Source organism: Oncorhynchus mykiss, chromosome 3 (genome assembly GCF_057628025.1).
Source record: "Oncorhynchus mykiss isolate SJ-2025 chromosome 3, ASM5762802v1, whole genome shotgun sequence".
Classification (NCBI taxonomy): domain Eukaryota; kingdom Metazoa; phylum Chordata; class Actinopteri; order Salmoniformes; family Salmonidae; genus Oncorhynchus; species Oncorhynchus mykiss.
This window is the reverse complement of record NC_143024.1, coordinates 883,098-901,528: the sequence shown is the minus strand read 5'-3', so window position 1 is coordinate 901,528 and position 18,431 is coordinate 883,098. Positions and strand designations below refer to the sequence as shown.

The following is an 18,431-nucleotide window of genomic DNA, read 5'->3' as shown; positions in this document are numbered from 1 at the left end:
AACAAAACCATGTAATTGGCGTTCAAACTGATGGTGCGGCTATTTTTACCTTGGTGAAACACATTCTGCACCAAGTAAAGCACAGACAGGTTTCTATGATGAGTATATTGGGTAAATGCTCGGGCAATTTCAGGATGTTCGCTACCTGCAAATAGCATATCGTCCAAAACCAGCAGATTGTTTTTATGAGGAGGTAAAAGTTCATCATCAGACAGGGAATCAGGTATTCCTTCAACAAACTTGATTTTTATTGTCTTCAACAATTCATCATACAGAGGTTGATAACAAGAATAACACCACACAACATTATCAGGCTTTTGAGATAACACATGTTCAGAATTCTCTAAAATACTTTTTACAAAACAAGTTTTACCACTATTCGAAGGCCCTGCGATTAAGGCCGAAAATGGTAGTTGCAACCGGGGGTCAAAACCTTCTACAGCAGTCATTATATCTTAAGCTTTAAGACACCCTGTAGCTTGTAGCATAAGTCTGTAGCCAAAGGGACAATGTGGTCCAGTCAGGCAAAAAAGCAGTCTCTCGTCATAGACAACCCTGAAGCTTTTAGTAAGTGGGGGCCTTCCTCCGATGGAAGCCCTTTTTTAGACCTAACAATCTTTTTGTAGGAGCTCAAAATCTCCAAGTCACTATTCCTGTCATTTAGGCACCCCTCGACCAAGCGTGTGACTGATTCAAAGTTTTACACGCGGGGCATTTTCATAGTTTTGAGTCACGCCTGACACACTGCTGCATGTAGCATAAGTCAGTAGCCATAGGGCAATGTGGTCCCGTCAGGCAAAAGCCGTCTCTTGTCATAGACAACCCTGAATCTTTTAGTGAGTGGGGCATTCCTCAGATGGAAGCCCTTTTTATCTCTAACAATCTTTTTGTAGGAGCTCAAAATCTCCAAGTCACTATTCCTGTCATTTAGGAACCCCTCGACCAAGCGTGTGATTGATTCCAAGTTTACACGCGGGGCATTTTCATAGTTTTGAGTCACGCCTTTGGCTTTCAAAACCACGTGATTGTCCTTAGTTCTAAAAGCATAGCTTTTAGGACCACAGGAGGACCATTCGGTGATATGGTCACCCTCTGCGAGTTCACTCGTTAAGCCACCCAGATAGTTGCTGAGTGGGGGGATCCAATCCCCCGGTTTGCTTACATAGACCACAGAGTCTGTGTCGTGGTAAAGAACCCGCCTCTGAAGCTGCTCCATGAGCTTGTACAGTTCAAGTCGGCCATAGGCCGTGGTAAATGCTGCAAGAAACACATTTACATTACCCGGAGGTAGAACCCACTTCTTGTTACGTCGCCATTGCACCAAGGCAATGTCTTGACTCAAGAATGAAAAATGTGAAATTTCGTATTGGTCCGAAAAAACAAATTCCAAAAATTCTTCCGGGTCTTTAATAATCGACGTTGTTAGCATATTACACCTCTGCGCTAATTTGCCCCAAAGCGAGTTTAAGTACAATTTCGACACATTTCGTTTGGTTTTGTTGACCTCTATTCTGTCAGGGTCAAGAAGGATGCCTTCTCTGTCGTGATAGTCTTGAATGTACCTGTCTTTACTCTCTTGATCTGTGACCGATGCAGGATAGCCTGAAGCCATTTGCTTACATCTCAAGAAGGTTTTGATGTACTCTTTAAAAAGAGTGTCTGATTTCTTGGTAAAGTTCCATACTTCAAAGATTTTGGCCACACGATACCCCATCTCTAAAGCCTTAGAGAATTCAACTGTGACCCACACCCCTGTCAGGGCTCTTTCTTGATCTGAGTGATCACATGGGGTTTGCTGTATGTTTTCACTGCATGTGCGACAAAGGGGAAAGAAAAGTTTTCCTTGAGGGCCCCTGTAAGGCAACACAGGTATAAACAAACCCCTAGGAGGGTAGACTGTTGCTTTGATCAGACCAAAATAGTTTTGGGGTAAGTCAAAATCCCGATGAATAATTTCTGGATGCCCTATAGGATAGCATGAGGAACTCATTACATGAGGATAAAGGGATGTAAAATCTACATAGCCTATTGTCTCGTCGGGTTGCGCTACATACCGCAATGTCAAAGCATTGGTACGGCCGCCATACAAGGCCTGGCGCGGTTCCAGGGGCTCGGGGGTTTCAAAGCTGGAAAGGAAGGCTTGAACATTAGGATCAGACTTTTTGAGGGCTGTCCATTCGTGCTCCCACAAAACAACCACTTTTAGACCGTAAGTAGCCTGTAAAGAATCAACTTTGTCTTGAAACTCTTGGTACATTTCCCCAAAAGTCTTTTGGGTTAGGACACACAGGGTCTGGGGCACAAAGCAAGATTTGCAACCATGGAAGAAACAACCGTTGTACTCATACGCGGTCTCAACCCCGTCAATCTGTGTGTAGCCATCTACATGGTAAGAGCCAAATGCCTTCTCCCCTAGATTCAAAGCATGTTGAATAAAAATGTCTTTATCCTGGGCCATATACTCTAACCATTGAATGGACCCACTAGAGTATGACTTGAATTGGCGTCGGTAGTTGTCAGGCGAGGGAATGGCTATTGAAGCGGGCGGCAAATAGTGTGTACGATAGGTTTTCATGCATGCCGATGCAATAGTTGTACAACTCCAGGGGTCAATACCTGCATCTTTGATTACCTCTTCTCTGAATCTGAGGCATCCTTCACGAAGTATAACCACATCATTGTCACAGTATGATTCCATCTCTTTATGGAAATCAAAGGTGCCATGTCTTACTGTCTCGTACCACGTCATGAATCTCTCACGCTCTTTGGGAGACATTTGATCACACCCGTACATTTCAGGGCTGGGATATGCTCCGACATAATGTAGATTCTCATCAGATGTGAAGAAGTGGGGGAACCAACCTTTCACAGAGTTTTCAAAACCCAAGGCCTCTGGCATTTGAGCCAATCGCATGGGTAAGAAGCTTAGACTGTCAATGTATCTCTGGTTGAAGGCTGGGTCTACAAAACACAAGATTTTACTACCTTGAGCTATGACCCAGGGTGCCACGCCTTGCTGTATCAAGGGATTCAGAAGCAGGTAAGAATCGTAGGCTCTAGCATTGTGGGCTATAAACGTGAAGTTTCTGTACTGTGGCTTTCTAAAATGTTTTAGAAAGAGTAGTGCACAATTGGATCCTTCTGCAGACCACTTTTCCCCCTTGAATGTCATGGTAGATACAAAAATAGGCAAATGATCCCCCGATTGCTGATTTGTCTCAAAATCATAGAACACATATTTCTCTGAATGTTCATCTTCAGCCAAGGGTTGAATATAACACTCGTGTGGCACTTCTTGAACCACTTCAGCGTCTCTGCTTTTCAAAGGCCCTTTACAGATTGGACAATGAATGATTCCACACACATGTGGTTTAGGGCTATCTATTTTAAGGTTGTAATTGCAATGACATTTTGGGCATTTCTTGTTAATGGCACAAATGCTTACAGATTTACAGGCCTTAGGGTGCCATGTTTCAATTTTGTGTTTAGCGTAACAGTAGGTCGAACGACATGTGCGGTGGCAATCAGCACAGGGTGTCAAGTTTAAGGGTTGCATTGGGCACTCTGCATCTTGACATACAGAACAGTTATAACGGCACGAGTGCCCCCCCTTTCGGGTGTAGCCGGTATGGCATGATGGACACACATAGGGGGTCCCGAGGAACGCCGTGATGTTGGTAATGGCGTAGTAATGTTCGTTTTGCACATAAAAATACAGAATCTGCGGGTGCGGTTGGGGGGTGTTTTGGAACTTCAAGAGAGATGCATTAGCTCTACTGTGGTACAAAACCACAATCTTGATATTCAGAAGGTTTTCAAATTTGAATATGTCGGAAAAAGCAACCCCCTCGTGTATACCGAGACCCACCCCCGTTTGGATCTCTCTAGCCTTTTGCAATGCCGTCAGATCAGTACATCCTGGGTTAAGTAAATGCGCTAGGCCTATTGCAAAACATAGCTTATTATCGGGATTGTGAACGTTTATGAGGTAGGCCCTTTTATTGCTTAGGATTTCCGATTGCATTAGGCTATCAAGCTTCCTTCTCTGCCCACCACCCCCCTGGGGTTGACGTATTATTTGAACTACAAGCTCGAGGGTTCGATCGGCTATGATGGCAAAATTTGACTGAACAAGTCGTTCTAGCAGCGCGGTAAATTGTTCAAGATCTGCTTCGCCATTGGGTAAAATAAGAGATACTGTGTTATGCAGGCTATCTCCACAAAGTTCCAACTGTAGAACATCCCGTGGTTCGCCATAATCTCTAGCCGTCTCTAACAGATCGTTCAGAGTGTCCGTTATCATCATGTAAAACAACGCATAGTCAAGATTCTGATTCACCCATAGGAAATTGAAAAACTGTCGAATCTCTGTATTGTTGAATTTATTCCGGTACACAACCCGGACACGTCTATCAAGACCATCTCCCGCCAGATGTATTAGACAATTTTCCAATTCCCCAAAAACATCTTGTGGCGTTTCAGACTCTACGGACCTGGGCGATATTGGTTGGTCTATCTCTGTTGGGGTTGCCGGGGCCGAAAATGTCTGACTCTCGTTCAGACGATTAATTAAGATTATGAGGGCTTCGGGAATCTGTGATAACAGGTTTTCATCGGGCCCCCCTGACTCGTTCATGCGATTAATCATTTCTAGGAGTTCGGCTGGAATCTGGGATAATATGCTTTCATCGCACACCCCAGACTCGTTCATACGTGTAATAACTTCTAAGAGTTCTGGCGGGATCTGCGCTAAGAGGCTTTCAACTGTCGCACCTTGTTTCTGTAGTTCGGCCATTTGGATAATTAAGGATGTGCGTTTTTGGGTCTTTTCGGGAATGATTGGTGGTTACATGTATGATTTTAGCGTCTGTATTTGCGTTTTTTAATGGGTTTGCTGTTTAACATGCGGGGAATTGTTCTATGCCAGAATAACATATCGTCTCTGTACTGTCTCTCAATTAAATCACCCACTCGTTTGTATAGCAAAACATTCCTTGATTTCAAAGCCCTGGAAAATAATGTGAAAAACCTTTCTTGTTCTACTGCAGGTACTGATGCCGTAGAATTGACGGGGTCGATAAGGTTGGCCGCATCACAGAAAAGCTGGTCGTCAACATCTGAAATGTCATTAAAAACAGGTCTATCGGTTGTTTCATCGGGAATGTTCGGGGCGCCGGAATCCCCCAGCTCTAGGTGTATGTGTCCGTCTGTGCCGTTTTTCGCCGGGGCTGAGTCTGAATGAAAATAATACATACAAAATTACTTTATTAAATATAAAATATGTTAGATACATAAAATGTCAAATACATTTCAGGTCTAATAATATATATATATTAACAATACATCGTTAAAATACCTAGGCTTTTTTGGCGCTTGTTCTGACGAATTGCTGATACCGAGGGCTCTGGGCTTTTTTCAGCTAGCGTTCCCGATTCTGCAGGGTCTGTCTCCGGGCAGTCTGAAAAAACATTATTTGTCCTTGTTTTAACATATTCTATCAAAAGAGGTATAACTAATAAAAAGACGTATAACACATAACATAAACGTATAATGGTCTCATACCATGTCCTTGGAGCGCCTGCTCGCGAAGCCTCAAGTTCCCGGCCCAGCCGTACTTTTCGGGTGGGGTTGAATCTGAGCAATGTACTTGGGCCACAGTTGTGCGTTGCCTGTTGGGGTCTGGAATATGTCGTGAGGGGGTGGACGTTCCCGGTGAGTTTGAAAAAACGCGCGTACAGAACGGTAGAATTGCATCCATGTCACTCGTGTCCGCTGTCCATAACGAATCCTTTATCATTCTTGGCGGTATGTCGACTGTAAATACATAAAATCGTTTTTAAAATAGTACACACTATTTTTTATATATAAATATTCTTGGGTATGTGTTTAATTGTAAGGACTTACAACGAAAAAAGTCTGATGGCGACTGACTGCCTGATTTTTGAGAGTGTGTATCCCCCTCATGTTGTTCCAGATCAGGTAAACCGTGTAAAAGCTGCGTAAAGGTTTGGGACTCTAGCCACCGTTAGACAATATTAACCGTTATACGATATATATACACTTTTTAACACATATTGGCCTTTGGTCTGAAATACCCAAATAACTCGGGGGTTTGTTATTACAATAATATTCAAACAAATCTTAAACTATATTTCTCATTTACTCACCTCCAGAAATATCCATTAGGAGGGCTTTACAGCCTATGCTATCTGTCCTGGCAGTTAAATATTCGGGCCTTTGGGTTTGCGCTAAAGCCGTGCTAAACTTGTTAAAAATAGACGTTCTGTCCCTAACTTGTTAAAGTACGGAATGAGTTTCGAGAGATAGCCTGTATGCTACCAACTGTATGTTTGCTTTAGACCAAAAGGCTGTGAATTCAAAGAACCGTTCTGTCATGCGTTTTGTTTGGGGGGTCCTGGGGGGGCGTTGATTAGATATCCTGGTTTAACCCCGGGCGGTCGGCCGATACCTTGACAGGCCATATGCTGGATAGTTCAAACTTTGGGATTTCAAACGATTCTCTACAGATGGGACCCCATGTTGAACCCACACAAACAAACCCTTTGTTTTTTGAAACGCACACACACACTCCTGCTGCTCCTTCACACGCACACTCATGCACGCACCCTGATTTTCAATGTCTTTTTCTTCGCGACCGAGTTGGCTGAAGATGTGAAATACCGTTTCACATAGTTACGGGTGAGATACAGTTTTTAAAACTCCTTTTATTGAATTCCTAAATATTTAACACATACATTTTAACACACTTTATAATTCAACATGTTTTACTATTTCTTACAAATATAGGGTCCGTTTAGCCCTGACCATTATCCGTTTCCAACTCCCCGTCGCAAAGTCTTTTGCCCGCTCCATCGAAGCTCTGGCCGTTTTCACTCCAGGGATAGATCCGCCTTCTGCCTTGTGGGTCTTGGGAATGTCTCAACGATAACCGAGGCCATCGCCGTAATTGTTCCCGATTTTCGAAAAGACTGTCCAGCTTATTCATCAGTGTTCTGAAAATATGGTAATCGCGCCATTTAAAACTGAACATTATTTGGAAAAAATTTACATCCTTGCATGCTTTGGAAGATACATGTGATCTGACCGTTTTCGAAGCATTTGCACTATCAAATTGTTCACATGCTAAAATTGTCACTCTGGAGTCCGGGGTATACGCCATTGACGCGATTCTTATGGCCATTATATCACTTCGGCCACAGACCTGTTCTTCCAACGCATATCCGGGCAGCCTTGAAACACTTAGGGCGCGCTCCATTTGACACAGCGCTAGTCTTATTTTAAGCCATTCTCTCATCCTTAGCGCTGGAGAAAAACTCTCGGGTTCTGCCCGATAAAAGGGTTGGGACACGCTGTCTGTGAATATCTTAACCGTAGATTCCTCCGGGCTAAAGATGTAAGACATATGCCCGTCGCTTGTACACAAAAAGCCCTTAAAACATTCGGGAGCCTCACGCAAAACATCCTCCAGGCTTTTGTCGTTGGATTCTTGACATGAGCTGCAAAGCACACCGATAATTGCCCTTGTAGACATATTTTAGATGTTTAATATTCAAGTCTTTATTTTAAAAATTGCTTGTTCTGGACATTTATAAGGCATATGCCCAGGACATTCCGGATTCATCAGATACACATATGGGCGATACATCTGGGGGGTCATACCAGGTCCAAAAGTTCAAACACAACAACCACAGTTCAACCAGCCCCCTAGACATCCATCAACTGGAATACTTCAAAGGATGACATAGAGATCTGAAATAACACAAAATAACACGTGACCACGGGAACAGGGGGGACGGGGAGGGGGCACATATTCGGACACGCAAAGGTCAAAATGACGTAAGGTCATCAATCAATCATTTTGACGCGTGCCGTCTACTTTAATCTCTCTCAGGTCAAACTAAGTGCAGAAGCAAGCTTTATGATGTTTTAGACGTGCAAAACAAACTTCAATTCAATCGCCCATCGTCTGCCCTTCTCTTCAGTGCTGGAAACAAAGGAATGACTGTGACCAATTCGCGCCCATACGCACAGCCTATTCTCTCGTGGCACGCACTAATTTCACTCCCATAGGGTCAATTCTCGCGCGATTTGAACGGTTTGAAGCTCTAATGAAAGAGGACATCTAGCGGAAGAGATAGAAAGTGTCCCCAGAATCATAGCTGGTTGGGAAGGGTGGGGGCATGACGTCAAAGTTGCTCCAACTTTCATGGCCACAGAAACTAGTTTGGAAGAATGCCTGCCCTGTGAGTTCTGCTATACTTACAGACATAATTCCAACGGTTTTAGAATCTTTAGAGTGTTTTCTATCCAATAATAATTTTTATTTGCATATATTAACAATTTTTGAAAGATTTTTTTTCCAGTTTACTAGGGGTACCCAATCTCTCCAAAGGGGGCGTATATCTGCCATATCCTCAACAGGTTGTTTCAGTTCATTAACTGGTGTTTCAGTTCTTTAACCTGTCTACGATACTGGTTCCCAATTGGGAATCAACCCTCCCACGTGCAGCTGGAACGGTGGCGCATGGAACGCAAAAATATTCTTAAAAATATTTAACCTCCACACATTAACAAGTCCAATAGCTCAAATGAAAGATAAACATCTTGTTCATTTAGCCAGCAAGTCAGATTTCTAAAATGTTTTACGGCGAAAACATAGCACATATATATGTAAAACCACCACCAGACACAGCTCATTTCAATAGCCAAAACATGCAATCAACAAACGCAGGATTAAAAAATAAATCGCTCACTAACCTTTTGAAAATCTTCATCAGATGACAGTAATATGACATATTACACAGTACATATTTTTTTTTTCAATAATATGCCATTTATATCCATAAATGTCCATTTACAGTGAGTTCACCTTCAGAAATTACTCAAAAACGCCCGCAGGAAATCTATGTAGCGCGGCAAGATAACGTAAAATAGACATCATAAACTTTGACTAAATATACATGTTCTACATATAGTTAGAAAGATACACTGCTTCTTTATGCAACCGCTGTGTTAGATTTATTTTTAACGTTACAGAAATCGCACACTATTCCATATTGTGAGACAGCGCTCAGTTCCAAGCTACATTTCCACGTAATGTTGGAGTCAACAGAAACACAGATTTAAGCATAAATATTCCCTTACCTTCGATGGTCTTCGTTCAGAATGTTCTGGAAGGCTTCATACTTACCCAATACATCGTTTGGTTTCAAGTCTTGCGTCTTTGTATTAGCTACTGCTAATAACATCAGCTGAAATGCACCCAAAACGTCCTCTGGTCCGGATAAGTTGCGCATCAAAACTTCAAAATTACACATTATATGTCGACTAAACAGGTCAAACTAAGTGCAGAAGCAAGCTTTATGATGTTTTAGACGTGCAAAACAAACTTCAATTCAATCGCCCATCGTCTGCCCTTCTCTTCAGTGCTGGAAACAAAGGAATGACTGTGACCAATTCGCGCCCATACGCACAGCCTATTCTCTCGTGGCACGCACTAATTTCACTCCCATAGGGTCAATTCTCGCGCGATTTGAACGGTTTGAAGCTCTAATGAAAGAGGACATCTAGCGGAAGAGATAGAAAGTGTCCCCAGAATCATAGCTGGTTGGGAAGGGTGGGGGCATGACGTCAAAGTTGCTCCAACTTTCATGGCCACAGAAACTAGTTTGGAAGAATGCCTGCCCTGTGAGTTCTGCTATACTTACAGACATAATTCCAACGGTTTTAGAATCTTTAGAGTGTTTTCTATCCAATAATAATTTTTATTTGCATATATTAACAATTTTTGAAAGATTTTTTTTCCAGTTTACTAGGGGTACCCAATCTCTCCAAAGGGGGCGTATGTCTGCCATATCCTCAACAGGTTTTAACTGGTGTTTCAGTTCATTAACTGGTGTTTCAGTTCATTAACTGGTGTTTCAGTTTAACTGGTGTTTCAGTTCATTAACTGGTGTTTCAGTTCATTAACTGGTGTTTCAGTTCATTAACTGGTGTTTCAGTTCATTAACTGGTGTTTCAGTTCATTAAATGGTTTTTCAGGTTAACTGGTGTTTCAGGTCTTTAACTGGTGTTTCAGGTCTTTAACTGGTGTTTCAGTTCTTTAACTGGTGTTTCAGTTTAACTGGTGTTTCAATTCATTAACTGGTGTTTCGGTTCATTAACTGGTGTTTCAATTCATTAACTGCTGTTTCAGTTCATTAACTGCTGTTTCAGTTTAACTGGTGTTTCAGTTTAACTGGTGTTTCAGTTTAACTGGTGTTTCAGTTCATTAACTGCTGTTTCAGTTCAACAACTGGTGTTTCCGTTTTCCGTTAAAATTGGTGTCTGTCTTTGTGTTGGATGTTTTATTTACAACAACAAGGATAAATTACTTATTTTATTTATAGACAAACCAGAAATGACAGCTGGTGTTTATTTGTTGTGTTAGAAAAGTTATTTCCATGGTGTTAGAAACAGTGTGGATCTAGAGCCTGCCTGCTGAACAAGGCCCTGGCCTAATAACTGGCAGCTTCGTCAGTCGCCAGCATGGAGAATGTTATTCATTATTCATGCTCATTAAATTCTGGGCTTCATATGAACAGCGACTGCCAGCTTGATGCCAAACTGTGTTGGTTTTATGATGTTCCCACTTGAGACCCGGGGATTTAAATCCAGAACACCACTTCTGAATAACCAGCAGACAAACACAGAATCATTCTGCTTCCAGTTTCATTTGATCACATTTGACAAAATACACCTCTATTCTTTCCTTGAATAGGATTTGGAATTAATAAAACTGGCAGTGAGTTCTGTCTCTGTGTGAAAGGGATTTAGGGGAAATGGATCTGCTGTAATGTGTCATTCACATTTCTCTGTAATTCCTCCATACACCGTAGCTCATTGGTTGTTTCTCTAGAAAACGGCACTTGTCAACATACCCACTTTGTGAAATAGACCTCTGCTCCAACGTGCTAACATCCACCAGGTATTGCATCATATCCTATTCAACCCTCTCCTTCACACACATCTACTACAGCACTTAAATGGGCATCAGACCTGCCAGATTCTATGTAGAAATTTGGAAAACAAACCAAACTGAACCTGCCTTCACTTTAGCTACAGCAGACCAGTCCTTTGTTAGAGGAACACTTGGAAAACTAACCAAACTGAATCTGCCTTCACTTTAGCTACAGCAGACCAGTCCTTTGTTAGAGGAACACTTGGACTGTCATCCTCCAGACGTGTTAATACTCTGTGATGTCAGTACTAGTCCTAAATGCTACATTGATATGATTCCCAATACATTTGAACATCTACAAGGGTTTAGATGGAGATTTGAGATGACTGTGACAAGTGGGACCTGGAATACATATGAAAACACTATAAATACATAGCCATGTCCAATGTTTTACCAGTGCAGAGCCTCAGACCTCTTAGATTCCTCATCCATTTAACGTCCTGGTGAAAGGTGGTTCTGACGGACTGGAAGCCATCACTTATCAGGACACAAAGCATGAGCAGCTAGGAGTCTCCAGCCTATTACTACTTCTGTCTCTAAGCCAGAATCCTGTAGAAAAATGACCTGTGTCTTCCAGGGACTGCATAGAAGTAGGGTTAATGCTATCCCATATGTCCCTGTGGGAGGACAGAATAAACTATACTATGAAAGAAAGAGAAATTATATAAAGAATGATTAGCAAATTGTAAAAAACTCTGGAACACCTTAAGTTACATTTTGGGTAAGAAGGCAAACTCAGCTATATCATTCATTGAATCATATGGCTCATTCATCACAAAACCAACTGATATTGCCAATTACTTTACATTTTTTTATTGGCAAGATTAGCATTTATGCATGACATGCCAGCAACAGACGCTGACACTACACATCCATGTACAACTGATCAAATTATGAAAGACAAGCATTGTAATTTTGGATTCTGTAAAGTGAGTGTGCAAGAGGTGAAAACATTTTTTGTTGTCTATCGACAATGAAAACTTGGATGGAAAATTACTGAGAATAATAGCAGACGATATTGCCACTCCTATTTGCCATATCTTCAATTTAAGCCTACTAGAAATTGTGGGCCCTCAGGCCTGAAGGGAAGTAAAAGTCATTACGCTTCCTAAGAATAGTAAAGCCCCCTTTACTGGCTCAAATAGCCGACCAATCAACCTTTCACTCACCGTTACTTTGACCAGATGCAATGCTATTTTACAGTAAATAAATTGACAACAGACTTTCAGCCCACTTATAGGGAAGAACATTTAACAATTAATAAAACCAAAAGCCATAGCCAGCTAGCTAACATAGCATCCCTCTATTATAGCCATCTAGCTAACATAGCATCCCTCCACATAGCATCCCTCTATTATAGCCATCTAGCTAACATAGCATCCCTCTGTTATAGCCAGCTAGCCAACATAGCATCCCTCTGTTATAGCCAGCTAGCTAACATAGCATCCCTCTGTTATAGCCAGCTAGCTAACATAGCATCCCTCTGTTATAGCCAGCTAGCCAACATAGCATCCCTCTGTTATAGCCAGCTAGCTAACATAGCATCCCTCTGTTATAGCCAGCTAGCTAACATAGCATCCCTCTGTTATAGCCAGCTAGCTAACATAGCATCCCTCTGTTATAGCCAGCTAGCTAACATAGCATCCCTCTGTTTGAGCCGGGTGCTCGAGTTGGCTAAACTAGATAGCTGCATTTGCTAGCTAGCTTGGCACACTGTATCATCAGCATATTCAACAGCATTTAAGAAATATATTACCTTCAACAGAGCCATCTTGTGATCAAGCCATCAATGTTTTGTGATTATTGGTGTCGTAAAAATGCTGGCTAACGGGCTAGCAATTAGCATGTTTGACATTTCAGTGGAAATACTACTTCTATCAGCTAAGCGCTTTAGCAAAAAAAATACATCCTGTATCATCGGCCTACGGTCCCCAGTTATTGGCCACCTTACTATTTTCAATTACAAGATATATCCATTTAATTTTGTTGAAAAAAGAGTCACCAACCTCGTATCCGAAGTGTTTACTAGTTGACTAGTTGGCTAGCCTTCCGGTAAAAAGCAATGACTTGGCTGAAATTCGTTAGCTATATTTCAGAGGTAAAAAGTTGGATATCAAATGATGTGTTGTCTGTCGCACAGTCAAATTTTACAATATACAGCATGTCCCACAAAATGTGTGTGTATATATATATATTACTTTGTTGAAAACTTAACTACATAAACTGCAATGGAAATCGATGGTCAGTTAGCTAGAAGAGTATCTTTAGTCACAAAACGTACCCGTTATTTTACAGTCCATTTAAATGTTGAGCTCAAGGTGATTTAACCCTCCAACTGCTAGAGAGTGTTCAAAGTTATCTTGGGGGAAAATTAGTGAAAGTGAAAGTTTTAAAAAATACAACAATCTCATCCTCTTGCTCTCTCTCTCCTTAACTTAGGAAGAAATTAACTTGTTCAAACTGTTTAACTATTGTCTATGTTTCTCGTTGAGTCTACTCATAGCTGTAGCTTATGCTTTTAGTACTAGATTCAATCTCTGTTACTTTGATTGGGTGGACATGTCAGTTCATGTTGCAAGATCTCTGATAGGTTGGACTTCCTCTGAAAGTTGTCATAATTACTGTGCAAGTCTATGGAAGTGGGTTAGAACCATGAGCCTCCTAGGTTTTGTATTGAAGTAAATGTACACAGAGGAGGACGGAAGCTAGCTGTCCTCCGGCTACACCTTGGTGATACCCTACAGAGTGCTGTTGAGGCTACTGTAGGCCTTTATTGCAAAACAGTGTGTTTTAATCAATTACTTGGTGACTTACTTTATGTAGTGTAGTTTTATCTAACTTTTTTAATGTTTCACTTTGATGGTCCTCCCCTTCCTCTTCTGAGGATCCTCCACTGTGTAGTGGAAAGACTTCCACAGTGTGATCCTGGTCACTCCTTCATATACTCCTGATGTAATGGAAAGACTTCCACAGTGTGATCCTGGTCACTCCTTCATATACTCCTAATGTAGTTCAAATACTTCCACAGTCTGATCCTGGTGACTCCTTCATATACTCCTAATGTAGTGGAAAGACTTCCACAGTGTGATCCTGGTGGCTCCTTCAAATACTCCTAATGTAGTGGAAAGACTTCCACAGTCTGATCCTGGTCGCTCCTTCATATACTCCTAATGTAGTGGAAAGACTTCCACAGTCTGATCCTGGTTGCTCCTTCATATACTCCTAATGTATTGGAAAGACTTCCACAGTCTGATCCTGGTCGCTCCTTCATATACTCCTAATGTAGTGGAAAGACTTCCACAGTCTGATCCTGGTCGCTCCTTCATATACTCCTAATGTAGTGGAAAGACTTCCACAGTGTGATCCTGGTCGCTCCTTCATATACTCCTAATGTAGTGGAAAGACTTCCACAGTGTGATCCTGGTCACTCCTTCTGGTCGCTCCTTCATATACTCCTAATGTAATGGAAAGACTTCCACAGTCTGATCCTGGTCACTCCTTCATATACTCCTAATGTAGTGGAAAGACTTCCACAGTCTGATCCTGGTCGCTCCTTCATATACTCCTAATGTAGTGGAAAGACTTCCACAGTGTGATCCTGGTCACTCCTTCTGGTCGCTCCTTCATATACTCCTAATATAATGGAAAGACTTCCACAGTCTGATCCTGGTCACTCCTTCATATACTCCTAATGTAGTGGAAAGACTTCCACAGTCTGATCCTGGTCGCTCCTTCATATACTCCTAATGTATTGGAAAGACTTCCACAGTCTGATCCTGGTCGCTCCTTCATATACTCCTAATGTAGTGGAAAGACTTCCACAGTCTGATCCTGGTCGCTCCTTCATATACTCCTAATGTAGTGGAAAGACTTCCACAGTGTGATCCTGGTCGCTCCTTCATATACTCCTAATGTAGTGGAAAGACTTCCACAGTGTGATCCTGGTCACTCCTTCTGGTCGCTCCTTCATATACTCCTAATGTAATGGAAAGACTTCCACAGTCTGATCCTGGTCACTCCTTCATATACTCCTAATGTAGTGGAAAGACTTCCACAGTCTGATCCTGGTCGCTCCTTCATATACTCCTAATGTAGTGGAAAGACTTCCACAGTGTGATCCTGGTCACTCCTTCTGGTCGCTCCTTCATATACTCCTAATGTAATGGAAAGACTTCCACAGTCTGATCCTGGTCGCTCCTTCATATACTCCTAATGTAGTGAAAAGACTTCCACAGTCTGATCCTGGTCGCTCCTTCATATACTCCTAATGTAGTGGAAAGACTTCCACAGTGTGATCCTGGTCGCTCCTTCATATACTCCTAATGTAGTGGAAAGACTTTCACAGTCTGATCCTGGTTGCTCCTTCATATACTCCTAATGTATTGGAAAGACTTCCACAGTCTGATCCTGGTCGCTCCTTCATATACTGCTAATGTAGTGGAAAGACTTCCACAGTCTGATCCTGGTCGCTCCTTCATATACTCCTAATGTAGTGGAAAGACTTCCACAGTGTGATCCTGGTCGCTCCTTCATATACTCCTAATGTAGTGGAAAGACTTCCACAGTGTGATCCTGGTCACTCCTTCTGGTCGCTCCTTCATATACTCCTAATGTAATGGAAAGACTTCCACAGTCTGATCCCGGTCACTCCTTCATATACTCCTAATGTAGTGGAAAGACTTCCACAGTCTGATCCTGGTCGCTCCTTCATATACTCCTAATGTAGTGGAAAGACTTCCACAGTGTGATCCTGGTCACTCCTTCTGGTCGCTCCTTCATATACTCCTAATGTAATGGAAAGACTTCCACAGTCTGATCCTGGTCACTCCTTCATATACTCCTAATGTAGTGGAAAGACTTTCACAGTCTGATCCTGGTTGCTCCTTCATATACTCCTAATGTATTGGAAAGACTTCCACAGTCTGATCCTGGTCGCTCCTTCATATACTCCTAATGTAGTGGAAAGACTTCCACAGTCTGATCCTGGTCGCTCCTTCATATACTCCTAATGTAGTGGAAAGACTTCCACAGTGTGATCCTGGTCGCTCCTTCATATACTCCTAATGTAGTGGAAAGACTTCCACAGTGTGATCCTGGTCACTCCTTCTGGTCGCTCCTTCATATACTCCTAATGTAATGTAAAGACTTCCACAGTCTGATCCTGGTCACTCCTTCATATACTCCTAATGTAGTGGAAAGACTTCCACAGTGTGATCCTGGTCACTCCTTCTGGTCGCTCCTTCATATACTCCTAATGTAATGGAAAGACTTCCACAGTCTGATCCTGGTCGCTCCTTCATATACTCCTAATGTAGTGGAAAGACTTCCACAGTGTGATCCTGGTCGCTCCTTCATATACTCCTAATGTAGTGGAAAGACTTCCACAGTGTGATCCTGGTCACTCCTTCTGGTCGCTCCTTCATATACTCCTAATGTAATGGAAAGACTTCCACAGTCTGATCCTGGTCGCTCCTTCATATACTCCTAATGTAGTGGAAAGACTTCCACAGTGTGATCCTGGTCACTCCTTCTGGTCGCTCCTTCATATACTCCTAATGTAATGGAAAGACTTCCACAGTCTGATCCTGGTCGCTCCTTCATATACTCCTAATGTAGTGGAAAGACTTCCACAGTCTGATCCTGGTCGCTCCTTCATATACTCCTAATGTAGTGGAAAGACTTCCACAGTGTGATCCTGGTCGCTCCTTCATATACTCCTAATGTAGTGGAAAGACTTTCACAGTCTGATCCTGGTTGCTCCTTCATATACTCCTAATGTATTGGAAAGACTTCCACAGTCTGATCCTGGTCGCTCCTTCATATACTCCTAATGTAGTAGAAAGACTTCCACAGTCTGATCCTGGTCGCTCCTTCATATACTCCTAATGTAGTGGAAAGACTTCCACAGTCTGATCCTGGTCGCTCCTTCATATACTCCTAATGTAGTGGAAAGACTTCCACAGTCCGCTGCGCTCGCTGCTGATCCAGAACAGGCCCTGACCTTTCCTTCTCTCCTCCCTCCACAACAGTCTGCCTTTCAGACTGAAAACCCAGTTGACTGATCATTTCAGCGTGGGTTATGTTTTAATATTAGACACTTCAATGGTGGTTCTGTTGAAAAGTGTCAGTAACATCAGGTCTAAGTAAACATACGGCCACTGGAGTCCCTTCATTCATCATGGCTAAGAGACAGACAAAATATGTCCCAAATGGCCCCCTATTCCCTATGTAGCACAGTACTGTGCACTATGGGTCCTGGTCAGAAATAGTGCACTAAATAGGGAATATGGGACCATTTGGGCTGCATTCAAAGATCAGCTCTGTGGCCCTCTGACAGAGACAGAGATGTTCTACATAATCCGCCGCCTTCTGACACAGACCTGACTTCAACTCATCTGGAATCACTGTCCTCTGCAGGCGAGCCGGCCTGACACACTGCCAGAACACACACACACACAAACACACACATCACGTGTATTTTTATTTTATTTAACCTTTATTTAACTAGGCAAGTCAGTTAAGAACAAATTCTTATTTTCAATGACGGCCTAGGAACAGTGGGTTAACTGCCTGTTCAGGGGCAGAACGACATATTTGTACCTTGTCAGCTCGGGGGTTTGACAAGGTACAAACTCCTTCCGGTTACTAGTCCAACGCTCTAACCACTAGGCTACTACATACTACATCTTATCATTACATTACCATCTGTCAACGTTTAGGACAGGAGGGCCAAAGAGCACAGATATTGAAAGGCCCCACTCCATGTTACCTAACTCGCACTTTACAATGTCAACCTGATCACTAAACATCCCAGGGAGAAATGTCAACCGGATCACTAAACAGCCCATGGAGAAATGTCAACCTGATCACTAAACATCTCAAGGAGAAATATCAACCTGATCACTAAACATCCCAAGGAGAAATGTCAACATGATCACTAAACATCCCAAGGAGAAATGTCAACCTGATCACTAAACATCCCAAGGAGAAATGTCAACATGATCACTAAACATCCCAAGGAGAAATGTCAACATGATCACTAAACATTCCAAGGAGAAATGTCAACCTGATCACTAAACATCCCAAGGAGGTGATTCTTATTTTCAATGTTCTCTTTGGTATAATTCTAGAACAATATTACTGTTGTTTCTGTTCTTAGCCTGTGATTGGCTAGTGTAGATCGTAGCTAATCATAATGAAGGACTAGACTGGTAAGGAGCTAGAACTGGTCTGAACTCAGTGAACTGGGACTGTTTCCCAACCAACAGAAAGACTGTGTGTTCTGCAGAATAAGATTATGTTGATGCAAACACACATTCATTTAACAAAATTCCCGTCTTTCCCCTCAAAGCATCTGCTAGCTCAGATCAAAAGCTTAACCTTGTGACCGTAGAAAATGATCTGACTGAGT

General features: G+C 42.2%; 1 long non-coding RNA gene across 1 annotated transcript; it reads right to left on the bottom strand.

The window, feature by feature from the left end:
• Nucleotides 1-226: 226 nt before the first annotated feature.
• Nucleotides 227-5,815, bottom strand: LOC118964645 (uncharacterized). The gene is made up of 3 exons (XR_016494943.1): nucleotides 5,563-5,815; nucleotides 5,357-5,458; nucleotides 227-5,234 (listed from the first exon to the last, which is right to left on the bottom strand). It is a non-coding gene; the product is annotated as an uncharacterized LOC118964645 (long non-coding RNA).
• Between the last annotated feature and the right edge of the window lie 12,616 nt (nucleotides 5,816-18,431).